Here is a 10879-nt window from a genome sequence, read left to right as displayed (position 1 = left end):
TATTATATGTGGACTTACTATCTCCTCTCCTGTTTTGTAAATTTGTTCCTTTCTTTCCTTACCCTCTTATTATTATTTGAGTGTATATAATGGTCTCAGCAAAACACAGAGTTTCTTGCATATATGTTGATGACATATGCCTGCCAAATGTTCCTCCACCAAAACATGATATTAGTATGTAAGGGTTTAACTATTCTTCCGTTGAGGTGCTCACCGAGCCACCGAGCCATCTAATGAGTGGTGAGTATATAGTTGCTCTTGCAGATGAATTTTCCCATGCATGATTTGAAGAAGATGCACAATTTTCTGACCAGGGGAGGTTCATTGTTTCTTTCAGTTTGTTCATTGTTGCCTTAAAAAAATGCATCCTGGATTATGTCAATGGATCATATCATAATAGGTTCATAACAGCTGCATTTACTTCCGATTCGTGCGTGCACAGTTATATTTTCTCCCATGAGCTGGATCATATTCGATGCACTCCATTTTCATAGTTTCAAATTGTTTGTTGAAGTGATATATGATTGTTAGCTAAATATTAAGTGCTCATAGAAGGTCATCACTTCATCCGCGGATACCGTTTATCATGTATAAATCACTTCAATCTCTTAGAGGTGTTTTTTCGGTCTGATTTGTTTGTGTAAGTTTTGAGCTTCCTTTTTCTTTTCTTTTTTGTTGGTCATTCGTTGGCTGAGATCTGCACTGGCTTTGATGAAGTGTTCTTTTTCAGTGTGATTTGTTTGTGGAAGTTTCAAAAAATGTGCACAAATATAATTGGGTACTGTGAGCTGGGAGAAGAAATGAAAGGAACAAACCGGCCTTTTTTCTGAATGGCTTACAGATTGAGAGTGGGGTGCTCTTTTTCTCTTCCAATCTCATTTGTTATGGAGCCCTTCTTTTTTCCTTTTCTATTTCTCTGGTTGAGATCCGTACTGACTGAAGGTTACCATGTTCTTTTGGCTATGCGCAACTATGTCTCTGTCATGTTCTTCACCCCGAGCCGCCGTCGTCGCGCCTCTCTCCCTCGACCTACCTAGCACCGGAGGTGGAGGAGCAGCGAGGATCGGCGCTGGTACGGTGGTGGAGGAGCAGTGAGGAGTGGCGTTGGGACGGAGGTGGCACGGCGGCTTGGGTGGCGCTGGGTGTAGGGAGCTCTGGTGGCAGGCCGACCGGTGTCGACCGCGCTCCCTTAGCCGTGCCCTCGCTCTTCATCATCTGCCGTCACGCCTCTCTCCCTCGTCCTAGCATGGTACGCGGTTCCAAGGCAGCGCCTCCCTCTCGTCTACATCGAGATCCAGCGAATGGCGGTGAGGTGCACATGGTGAGGGATCTATCCTCACAGTCTTCTGCAGGTCCTTCAACGTGTTGTAGATCTTATGTACCTACTTTGTGGATATGCCGCTGCAGGATGTGGATGGACGCTGCAGGATGTGGATATGCCGCTGCAGGATGTGGATATGCCGCTGCAGGATGTGCAAATCTGATGAAGAATCTCACGGAAGAGTTTCATGAAGGAGAACAAGGTGATCTCTCTCTTGTGAATACAATGAAGTTTGTTCCTGCATTTTTATGTTATTATTTATTCTAGCACTGCTTAGATTTGTTTCGAGTATATGCTAGATTAATTATTGTCTTTGCTTATATTCCAGTTGATATATGTTGTATACAAAAATAATATATTTTGGACTGCTTTTTTATGAAATTCTCACGGTGCATCTCGCCTAAATTGGTTTCTTTTCCAGGTTATACTCTATTCGGGAGCCATTGTACATGCTTTGTGTTGGCTTTGGTGTTTCCAAATGAATGTTGTTGGAAGTCATGTAAGATTAATGGTACTGAATTGTCATATTAATAAGTATTGATGAACTGGGCTAGGTAATGAGAAGAAAACAAGTTGCTGATCTGTTTTTGCAAAGCCGTAGTTATATAGCTTTTGTTCATAGATTTCAGTGCTTTAAATAAATACAACCTTTCAGCTCATATGCCGATTTGTAGGATTGTACAGGTCATTGTGTTCATGTTGATGAAATTGTGAACGGTTTTATTCTTATTTGCGAGGCAACAATCACATGATTGAAAACTTGATTGGTTAATTAGGACATGGTTAATTATTTCTGCATCTTTCTTTCTTGAAAGATGTAATTTTCTGCAGTGTTCAAAGGTACAATTTTCTATTGAATATTTACTTATTTCATAGACTATGTTATTTGAAATTTTCATGGTTTTGTGATTTGATTGTGAACGAGATTAATCTAACATATGTATCCTTTTAAGTTATGCTCATTCAAGTGATTCCTTGGTATTTTATTTGTCGTATCCCTATAACTGAATGTTTTCTTATGTAAGATCGGAGAAGTCGCCATTATTTTACACTACGATGTTTCTCCATATTAATTGCAACTTACTTTCCCATTCTGTTTTGCTCGCCATTGTTGTATGCTTAGGACTTGTGAGCTCTCTGATTGGCGATTTATGAAATCCTCTAAAGATCAATATTACGAAGGCTTAATTAAAGAGATATCTTATATTTGTCTCTCCCTTAATTATCTTAATTCACGCTATTTGAAGGCTGAACTATATGTGCATTTTTTCTTGTTGGATGTTTCAGGGGTAGGATTTTGTACTAAGGAGGAAATAATACGAAGCATGTGTTTTAGTTTTGAAGAAAATATCAGAACTGAACCGCAACACGTTTAACGAAGCGAGCCAAGTTTCTTTGATTAATTCTTTTTTATCTATTTGCGGGTGTTAGAAAAGAAAGTTCAAGTTTTAAGTGTCTGATTTTTGTAGCAGAGACTTTATGAGGCTAGAAGGTACGGTATGCATTTATCTTGCCCATTTATTTTTGCTTTCTCTGTGTTCCTGCGATGGGTCATGAGCTGAGAAAAAGATATTGAGTGAGCCCACTGTTATGTTTGATTCGGATGGTTTACATCCTTAGCTGAGGCATTACTACAGATGTATGAGGGCAAATGGGGTCACTTTCCAAGTGTCTTAAGCTTATAGATTTTGGAATGGACCATCCTGATAAACAGAACTTTTCTCTGTTACTTTTGTGTAAACATGATTTAAGAGCATACATTTATCTATCTCCGAACCCTGTGACTCAAAATAAGCTGCAAGCCAGCAAGAATATGATTTATTGTATCTCCCTTCCTTGATTTTTTTCTTCTTTAACTATGATATTTCTTTCGCAGAACCTGCTTTTGTTCCTTTCTCTGGGTGTGGTTGGGGTCATTCTCTAGCCCTTCCTGTTTCTAATTCATGTTACTTTTCAGCTCCTCTAGGATTATAGCCAACATGTAGCCACCAATGTACAGAATAGATGAAGATAAAAATTGTTTATGCTGCAAAGGTTTTAGTGGACATATAATCATGTATTTTATTCCTTGGCATTTTAGCTAATTAGTTATATACTTCCTATTCTGTACCTAGATTGCACATATAATTGATCTGCTGGTTGCCTCTTTTGTTTATTACCTAAATATAGCATCGAAAATGCATCCAATAAGTATATCAAGCGCCCTTTTTCTATTTATTTTGCTTTCTTTTACAGTATGGTATGTTGTGAGATCTTCAGCATAATTTTACACATCGGACATTTGATCAAAGACCAATTACTTGACTTGAGACATCTATGCTTGACAATACTTTTTAGTACCAGAAAGTAGTCCGTGCATAAACGAACAAGTTTTGTGCTTCTTCATAAGGATTCCGATTCCCTTGTAGAATTAGCAACTGAGTCAAGAAAGCCAGTGGTGAGCGTAGAATTTGAACAACAGGATTTTAATAAAAAAATAAGGTAATTGACAGCTCAAATCCTAATTTTAGCTGGCTATGGCCTTGGTTGACATAATGAGCCAGGAGAATGAATAAGGGATGGACGCTCCCTTGATTCCAATGTTATGTTGTGTTATTTCCATATTTTTCATACATGCACACATTACATACTATATCAGGTAATACACAAACTGATTGGGTGAGGCGCATTATCTGATATTATCATGTTGTGCTGACTAGCAAGTGCCCTTCCTATTCATGTTTCAGGCACCTCTCTTAATTGGTTGTGATGTCAGACTTCAGAAACAATGGAAATAGTGAGAAACAAAGAAGTATTTCAAGCAAACCAAGGTATTCTATTGTTATCACTCCATTCTCTTGAAGTTTATGAATGGCATCAAAACTGACCTTTTTTTCCTTTACCATGGTAGCGCGCTCTTGACCTGGGCTTCCTTGGGCATGGTATAAGTAGAGAGCCACCAATTCAGACTAATGATAGGACACCAATTCAGAATATAATGGTAAGCTATTAGGAGACCGATTTAGAATATAATGGCCACCATTCCTTGGGCATGGTGTAAGTAGAAGTCCCTGCTTTCTTTGTACAGAATATAATGAACACATAGGACAATGTTAGGACACCAATTCAGACCACATATATACAATTGCTTAATGTCATATATACACTTGACACCATGGTTTTTAAGGCGACGCCTTGGCGCCTTAAGGAGGGAGGGCGCTTTGGCGCCTAGGCGACGCCTAGGCGGGCGCTTTGGACGCCTAGGCGCCTAAAGCGGCCGTTTTTACAAAGCGGAGGGGGAGCGCCTTGACGCCTAGGCGTCGCCTAGGCGACGACTAAGCGACGCTTTTTAAACCATGCTTGACACAATTACATAGGTTGACTCCACTCTTGGATCTCATGCTAGGATGGCTTCGGGTATTTCTACATCTTTGGCTTCGGGTATTTGTACATCTTCTTCCTCTTCCTCGTGTGGACTAAAGTTAAGATCCAAATAAATCACCATTTGTGGTGGCAAGTTGAGATCGAGGTCCATCTCCTCTTGTCGTACCTGCACTAAAAGGAACAAAAAAAAACAGTAATGCATCAAAAGGAACAAAAATTATCAGTAATGCATCATAGATGATCCCTTATTTATTTCATTGGTTTCTCTTAATGCTTCATATGAATGTGCAAATGTGTGTTCCTTGGTTTCTCTACTGACAAAGGAACAATGCATATTTTCAGCTTCGAGTTGGAGCTGGAGGGGAAGATGCAAGTAATGGGAAATCTGCAGTTGGCGATCGACAAATAGAAGCTAAGCCTGATACACTGACAGTTGATACTGGTGCTGAGGTTCCATTCCATCAAATATTTTAGTCAGTTTTCAAGTTCTTTGTATATGACCAGATATACAGAAAGCATGCTCACCTTGGCAAGAACTGCTATTCTCTTTGGGTTCTACGGTTGCTGCCAAGCTAATGTGATGCTTTTGCTACACCACCTCCACGCTGTTGTTGGGTGCACCTCCTTTGCTGCAGTGTAGGCCTCCTGTGGTGACTATGTAAATGCCTATGTAGTTTCTGTTGTCTGTAAGCGAATGCTGTTACATAGCACGCTTTGTAGGTACACCCTCTGCTCGCAGGGGAGGAGCCCTACGGTCCTACGTGCCCATCATACGGGCTAACCTTAGACTAAACTTTATGTGCTCGTATGTATAGCACAGACTGTTCTCTAAGACTCTGATCCATGAACTGTTATCTGTGTCATGAGTGTTGAAGGCATATTCTGATGTCTCCTTTCGGTATTATTCTTCTCCTTGCTGCTATTGGTGCCTCTACTATTATAGTTATTGGCCTAAAGTAGCGTGCAAACTTAGGCATGTCATATGTATATGTTCATTTAGATTCTTTTCCTTTTGCGATCTGTTCCTTCGTAGGGTAACTTAGTTTTAATTTCTGTTTTCCGTTTGAGGAAGTTTTAGTTTCCATTGAATGATGGTTATTTCATGTACCAATACCTTGATAGAGCCATCTGTTGGAGAGAACAACCATACCATGTGGTATTGTTTCTTTTGTCTTTAGGCGGAGCGCGAGGTGCGGCAGGAGTTCCTGTTGTGGCTGCCTGCCGCGGCAGACAAACTACCAGAATTCCTGCCGTGGCAGCCTGCCGCGGCAGAGAAAACGCCGAATTCTCTGCCGCGACAGAGGACCCCGCTGGGCGAGGCGGTGTCGAGGCGGGGCGCTCGAGGCCGGGGCGGGCGCACTTGGGGCCGGCGCTAGGGTGCACGGGGCCGGTGCAAGAGCTCGTGTTGGCGGCATGGGCGGCGTGCCGAAGAGGTCGTCGAGTCCGCGCGGCGCAGGAGGCGCAAGCGCGGATGACGAAGCTGCATGCTGAACAGGATTAACCTTCTCATCAAAGACAACATGTCGCGAGATGAGTAGTGATATTTACTAGCTGAATTTCTCATCACATGATCGATCCTCACATGTCAAATACAATTTCTATACTTTTTCCATATAAGTAGTAGACTGAAATTTGACGAGTCTTGATCGAAGCATTTGTCGTCGTATGGTTTTTTATATGGTTTAAGTTAAACGATGTGACGAGCTTACAAACAGTTGGTGAGCACTGCTGGTTGTTAAGATTATTTGAGAGTTGGAGGATATGCTTCTTCGGGTAACCTAATTGTTTTAGTTTGGTTGTCGATCCAGCTTCAGTAATGCTTGTTCATTATTCAGATCCAGCTTGGCTCTCGACAGAAAAAAACAGATTAAGGATGTTGTTTCTCTTTCCATGTGTAGCAATAATGCATTAGAGCAAAACGATTTGCGCACTTTGCTAAATAAAGCAAATTTAATGAGAAGTTTGGGCACTCGCTTAAACACTGATCAAATTTGAAAAATCATTTAGAATCTGGAAAACTGCTCTAATATTGCTTTAGTTTTGAGAAGAAATAAATGTTGATATGTGCTGCTACTTTGCTAAAATATAATGATATGAACTTACTTATTGTGTTTAGACATCCACGCGATATGTTGATGATTTAGTTTTATACCATATGGTGCTTACCAATGTGGTTTCGTTAAAGCCTCGCCAAGTTGTAGTAATTGTGAAATATTTAATATCAATGGACAATAGCATAAAATGGGAAAACAAAATCTCATGGCAAAGATGGAAGGCGAATCTAATAGAACCGTGGATACTCTCCGCATTAACTTTGAATGACCAATACATGAAAGATCGTCTTACAACTATTTTGGTATGAAACATCCTGTATAATTCTGTAAAATTTAGAGAAACAAGAAATAAACGTCATATTTGATGCGTATATAGCAACTCAAGACATGAACCATCACCAAAAATATATATTTAAGCACCAAAATAAATTATTTATTAAATTACCGTTCTATATGTCAGCTTTCATTGACATATTAATACGCTTTCGTTTGCACTTGCGCGATAGCGCAATAGGTCATCGTCAGGAAAAAAGAAGAACTACGGTCCCCATACAGGCTGTCAATTTACTATCGGTGCCTATGGGTTTTATTTCTTGCTGATCATTACCATGTATTCACTTACTGACGCATGGTTTCAATTCCGGCTTGGATTCGGGATTCACGCCGATGGCGATGCGGGTCGAGTAGAGATATTTTGCTGCATCGATATTCAAGATCGATGGTATATTTATGCTATGTTGTGCTCCCTTTGTTCTATCAAATATGCAATTTTGTCTCGACAAGACTAATTTCATCGCTCTGCTCGTGTTCCAAGTGTATCATGTATATGTTTTCATATTTTAGACACATGGATATATGATGAAAGTCGCACTTTTGTTTTGCTTTGGCCGAGGCGCAGGTTGGCGTCTTGCTTTCGACTTTGCAAACGGTGCAGGTGGAAATTATTTACGAGGGCAAAAATTTCTAATAGTTTCTGTTTCCCGTGGTATCGGTTAAGCGGCTCAAAATTTCAAACCAAAAATTTTGTCTTCCTGCTCACAATGAGTGCACACAAAGATAAATGTTATAGTTTAAATCCTGCCTTGATTCTGGCATTGCGCGACAACGCAACGGGTCTTTTTTTAGCACACGTCACATATGGTGATACTTTCGGAGAAAGTAGTGTAGATTCAAAGATACAACATATCCATGTCCATAATTTTCTTCACATGTTTTGGAAACTCAAATGTGCAAGTAAAACGAAATAAGAAATCGCAACAACTTTTCGGTCATAGCAATTGGATTGCCCAAAGGAAAGTGGAAGCGATATCGAGAGCACTACCCAAATGAAAGTACAAGGGCCGTCGAGGGCGTTTCCTCCAACGAAATACACAACATACTATTATACCTCACCATGGGATGCCCCGTCGGATACTATTCTACTCGATCCAAAAGCTCTACTCCAACCTCGGATGATGTTGTAGCTCACCTGGATGGCCGCCCAACCCGAATGCCCTCCCTTTACCACTACGGTGATGACATCGGCAAGAAGAGTACAGCTCCGCTCCAAGCCTCTGATATTAAAATAAGCCAAAAATTATGGTTCAAATTCTTATTGAATTATTCTATTCGTGCAATAGCACAACGCGGTAATTCGGTACTAAAATAAGAGAAACCCTATGGTTAGCCTTTGTCATTGCGCGATAGCGCAACGGGTCATCTAGTAGATGAAAATGTTGTGCAATTCTTGGCGATAGGAGGCAGTATGTCAGTTGGGCTCATGGTCCCTCAAGAATCTGTTGCAATTTTCCTTCATGCTAAATACAATACATTGCCCAAATGCAGCTCAAATTTCTTCATTGTTTTCCCTGAAAACAAAAATTGTTAGGCAACATCCAAATAGACCACAAAACTGCAGAATTACATATATTGATAATAGTGCATTTCGGTTTGTTCCCATTTTGAGCAAATAGAATATCTTGGATAGTTTGTAGGGCTAAGGTGTCAGAAAAAATAGACCAAACAATCTTAGAAATATCACCTTCAAAAAATAGATGATCCACACATTGAAACTCGGAACACAACAAACATGTGTTCAGGAGAATCATAAGTAGTCGGCACTGGTCAAACAACGACCCAGAGAGAGAGAGAGAGAGAGAGAGAGAGAGAGAGAGAGAGAGAGAGAGAGAGAGAGAGAGAGAGAGAGAGAGAGAGAGAGAGAGAGAGAGAGAGAGAGAGAGAGAGAGAGAGAGAGAGAGAGAGAGAGAGAGAGAGAGAGAGAGAGAGAGAGAGAGAGAGAGAGAGAGAGAGAGAGAGAGAGAGAGAGAGAGAGAGAGAGAGAGAGAGAGAGAGAGAGAGAGAGAGAGAGAGAGAGAGAGAGAGAGAGAGAGAGAGAGAGAGAGAGAGAGAGAGAGAGAGAGAGAGAGAGAGAGAGAGAGAGAGAGAGAGAGAGAGAGAGAGAGAGAGAGAGAGAGAGAGAGAGAGAGAGAGAGAGAGAGAGAGAGAGAGAGAGAGAGAGAGAGAGAGAGAGAGAGAGAGAGAGAGAGAGAGAGAGAGAGAGAGAGAGAGAGAGAGAGAGAGAGAGAGAGAGAGAGAGAGAGAGAGAGAGAGAGAGAGAGAGAGAGAGAGAGAGAGAGAGAGAGAGAGAGAGAGAGAGAGAGAGAGAGAGAGAGAGAGAGAGAGAGAGAGAGAGAGCCTGCTCCCGAAACAGAACAGGTTTCATCAACTTAACGCTTTGAAGGAAATCTGGGAGCCACGGAAGTGTAAAATCCTGAAAACGGAGATTATTGCAACTTCCAAATATACCATAGAACTGTACATACAAATTGATAATAGTGCGTTTCAGTTTCTTCCTATTTAGAGCTAATATAATATCTTGGATTGTTTTTCAGATCACACTCTAAGGTGTCAGAAAAAAATACCAAACAGTCTAAGCAATATCACATTCAAAAAATAGAGGATCTTCACACTCGGCCCACAAGAAACATGTGTTATTTTATCACCAACAGTTTGGCAATATCCATGTTATCTCTCGTAAGCAACTTATTAGGAAACAATAGCCACACATGCACATATTTTATGAGGCATGGCAATCTTCCACATTTTATAGGAAAATTTTGTTGGGACACCACCACAATTGAAAACATCGTAAAAGCTTTTGAGTGAATAAATGCTAGATACAGAGAAGGACCAATGAGGAGTGCCCTCTTCATTAGTAAACAGGACAGCGGACATAACTTCAAGAAGGTCGGCCCATAATCCCATCATGATATAGCTGCCAGATCTTCTAAAGTTAAGTTTCAAGTCAACCCCATCCCAAGCATGTGAGACACAAACATCAGGCTCATTACAGATATAAAACAAATGCCAAAATTGAGTTTAGAGGGAGTAGTCCCCAGTGTACGAATCTTTCTAAAACTTTGTATTTTCCCCGTTACCTAGAGACCAATTGTAAGAAAAGAGGCCCCAGTAGCCCACATATATTCTTTCCAGAAAGGGGATTCTTAGATTGATTTAGATCGAGTAAAAAGTGGTAGGGCTCATATTACATCTAACTGGATCTGGGCGGTCGAGCCTGTCTTGTTCTAACTCGTCGATGGCACCTGCTTTGATGTACTTGTTAAAGTTGATTGGAATATTAACTTGGATGAAAAATTTGGGTCGATAAAATGACCTGCTAAAATTCGCTAAAACAGAACCTTGGAGAAAAAAAAATCCAAGCTTCTGGCAGAAATAAGGTAAGCCACTGTCTCTTCACCTAATTCAGTTAAGATAACCAAAGGCTTATCTTTTTTCACACAAACATTATAACAAAAGGTTTTTCCACACATCCTATAAGAAATAAATCTCAATAGATGGATGGATTAGCTCCTATCTTCTTCAATGTTGAATAAGTTAGGATCTGAGGTGAATAAGAAAGTTGGAAAAGTACCCAGGTTTCTATCATATTTCTTCAAATACTACCTGAGGTTTTTCAAATTTGGTAAAATGTATCATGGGCAGAACACTCGCACTGTTTGAGAAAATGATGCTACAGTCATACTTACTATACCAAACAGAGAAATCCACTAAACTAAATTGCACTGATATTTTCAATTGCAAAAATAGAAAAAAGATTGTAAATACTTCTTCATGCATTACCTCAGTTGCAGGATTGTCCATG

Source organism: Lolium rigidum, chromosome 7, assembly GCF_022539505.1.
Source record: "Lolium rigidum isolate FL_2022 chromosome 7, APGP_CSIRO_Lrig_0.1, whole genome shotgun sequence".
Taxonomy (NCBI): Eukaryota; Viridiplantae; Streptophyta; class Magnoliopsida; order Poales; family Poaceae; genus Lolium; species Lolium rigidum.
This window is presented reverse-complemented; position numbering follows the sequence as displayed.